We start from the raw sequence: 3,468 nt of genomic DNA, 5'->3' as shown, positions 1-3,468 counted from the left end.
GACTCCATTCCAGAACAACTTTGCAGAACTTCGTACCAACATGCCCTGGTTACTTCCGGCTAATGATGAAGGCATGGATTTCTTCAATACTTTGACACTAGGAAACCTCTCTCGACCCCTCGGCGATCCTCGACCCCTCGAACCCTCGACGACCCTGGAACCCTCGACCCCTAGACGACCCTCTTCTTCCTCTCATGTTCGAGAGGATCGCCGAGGGGTCGGGAGGTTGCCTAGTGTCAAAGGATTCAACAAAACCATGTCTTCATCATTAGGCGAAAGTAACATGTGCATGATGGTACGAAGCTCTTCAAAGTTGTTCTGGAACGGAGTCCCAGGATAGGATAATTCGCTTTTTGGTACAAAGTTCAGCAAGAGCCTTCCGAATATCGCTATTTGGAAGGCCTTTGCTGAATTCGTACCAAAAAGCGGATTATTCTATCCGGGACTCCATTCCAGAATAACTTTGCAGAACTTCGTACCAACATGCCCTGGTTACTTCCGGCTAATGATGAAGGCATGGATTTCTTCAATACTTTGACACTAGGAAACCTCTCTCTACTTCCGGCTAATAAGAAGAAGAAGAAGAAGAAGAAAAGAAGAAAAAAAAGAGGAGAAGAAGAAAGGAATAGTGGAGAAAAGAGAAAATAGAATATATTCTATTTTCTCTTCTTCTCCACTATTCCTTTCTTCTTCTCCTCTTCTTTTTCTTCTTTTTTCTTCTTCTTATTTATTTCTCCTCTTCTTTTCGGTAGAGGAAACCCTAAATAGCTAGCAAGTATCGTGGGTGTGAGATACATGTGGCCTTCGGTGTCGGACACTACATCCACGTCCCACAAGTGACGTGGGCGTCGAAGCCCGCGCCACTTGTGGGATGTGGGTGTAGTGTCCGACACCGAAGGTACATGTATCTCACACTGACGATACTTTCTATTTAGGGTTTCTCCTCTACCGCTCGGCGACCCTCGTTCCCGATAAAATAAAGAAGAAGAAGAAGAAGAAAAAAGAAGAGAAGAAAGAATAGAGGAGAAGACTTCCTCTTCTTCCTCTCCTCTTCTTACCCTTCTTCCTCGCCTCTCTCATGAATGTCCGGCGTTCTCGACCCCCCCCCCACGTGTCGAAGAAAAAAAGAAGAAAAAAAAGAGGAGAAGAGAAAGGAATAGAGGAGAAAAGAGAAAATAGAATATATATTCTATTTTTCTCTTCTTCTCCTCTATTCCTTTCTTCTTCTCCTCTTCTTTTTCTTCTTTTTTCTTCTTCTTATTTATTTCTCCTCGTCTTCCTCTCCCCTCTCGGCGACCCTAGACCCCCTCTCGACCCTCGACCCCTAGGCGACCGTCGACCCCTCTCTTTTTTTTCTTCCTCTTCTATTTTATCCTCTTCTTCCTCTACCGCTCGGCGACCCTCGACGACCCTCGTTCCCGATAAAAAGAAGAGGAAAAAGAAGAAAAAAAGAGGAGAAGAAAGAATAGACGAGAAGATCTCCTCTATTCTTTCTTCTCCTCTTTTTTCTTTTCTTATTCCTCTTCTTTTTTTATCCTCTTCCTCCTCTCATATTCGACGACCCTCGACCTCTCGGCGACCCTAGACCCCCTCTCGACCCCCTCTTCTTCTCCCTCTTCTAATTCATTTGTTCATATGAATATACAAACATTTTCATATTTACAATAATTAATATCACCAAAAAATCTATGAACAGAAAAAAAATCCTAATTTTTCTAAAAAACTATCTTTTGCATATATACATGAACATAGATATATACACAGAGAACATATATATACATATATATAAAAACAAGCATATATATGAAAAAAGCATATATATGAAAAAAATGCTAGCTAGGGCGCCGGCCGGACCAGAGGAGGACCGCGGAGTCGGCGGCGAGGATGGCGACGGGGCAGTGGGCGCGCGCTTGGGGTAGGAGACGCGGGCGACGGCGGGCCGGGGCGGCGGGCGTCGGGCAAGGGGCCGGCGCGGGCGACGGCGAGGGCGGGACGGGGTGGTGCGCGTCGGGGCAGGGACGAGGGCGACGATGACAGGGGCGGGCCGGGGCGGCGCGCGTCGTGGGCGATGGCGACGATGGGCGCGGGCGACGGCGACGATGGGGGCGGGCGGTGTCGGGGCAGCCTGGCGGCGTCAGGGGCGGCAACTGCAAGATGAGAATGAAAAATTCCAAAGTGTGGCCTTATATAGAAGAGGCTTTAGTCTCGGTTCGTGGCAGCAACTGGGACTAAAGGTGGGCATTAGTCCCGGTTGGTGCCACGAACTGAGACCAATGGCCTCTTTTCGGCAGCCCAAAGGGCGGGAAGCGAAGGCCATTGGTCCCGGTTGGTGCCACCAACCGGGACCAATACCCTTGTGCTGCCCCGCGTCCAAAAGTTTAGTCCCACATCGCTAGTTGACAGCGCCCAACACCAGTTTATAAGCTCTGCTGCCTCCTCCCTCTCGAACTCCTCTGAACTACAGGCCTATGGGCCTAATTTGACACTGCTTTGCCTGTGGGCCTATTGGGCCTTCTGCGGGCCTGAATCCTGGCCCATGTAGGGTTTCTAGTCGTATTCAGGCCGTGGAGGCCCAGTAGGTGGCATTTTTTTGGTTTTTTCTTTTTTATTTCTACATTTTTTTTCTATTTATTTTTTATTTCTACTTAAAACTAAATACTTACAGTTTTTTAGTGATTTCTTTTTGCTTTTAGGTCACAAAAATTATAAACTTTCTGTTAGTGCCATTAGTTTTAAATTTTAAATAGTTTAAATTTGAATTTTTAAAAATTTGTGTGAATCACTAGTTTATGAATAACTTTACTATAAAATTAGAATTTTTTTTCTATTTATTTTTTATTTCTACTTAAAACTAAATACTTACAGTTTTTTAGTGATTTCTTTTTGCTTTTAGGTCACAAAAATTATAAACTTTCTGTTAGTGCCATTAGTTTTAAATTTTAAATAGTTTAAATTTGAATTTTTAAAAATTTGTGTGAATCACTAGTTTATGAATAACTTTACTATAAAATTAGAATTTTTTTCTTCTTTGCTATTTATTTTTTATTTATACTTACAATTAAATACTTATAGTTTGATTTTAGGTCACACAAATTATATTCTTTTTGCTATTGAAGAATATTATAGTTTTATTTTATTTGATCATAACATAATATTTTAATTGATTGTTTTTATTTTCATAAAAGTTTTGTAGTTCATTCTGTTTGCTATTAATTCATTCTTTGAGCTAAATGACTCTGAAATTGGAAAGCATTTCAAAATGAACTCTGAAAAGGTTGAAAGTTGGCATGGTATCATCATTTCACCCACATAGCATGTTCCAAAAAGTAGAGAGGGTTACGACAAAAACTTGATGCACTTCGTGTACAAAATGGACAATCACTTTCGAAGTATCAAAGTTTCGAACCATAAGACATGAAAGCATTTCAAATGAACTCTGAAAAAGTTGAAAGTTGGGATGGTATCATA

This window comes from Triticum urartu, chromosome 3, assembly GCF_003073215.2.
Source record: "Triticum urartu cultivar G1812 chromosome 3, Tu2.1, whole genome shotgun sequence".
NCBI lineage: Eukaryota > Viridiplantae > Streptophyta > Magnoliopsida > Poales > Poaceae > Triticum > Triticum urartu.
Note: the sequence above shows the minus strand (reverse complement) of the source record.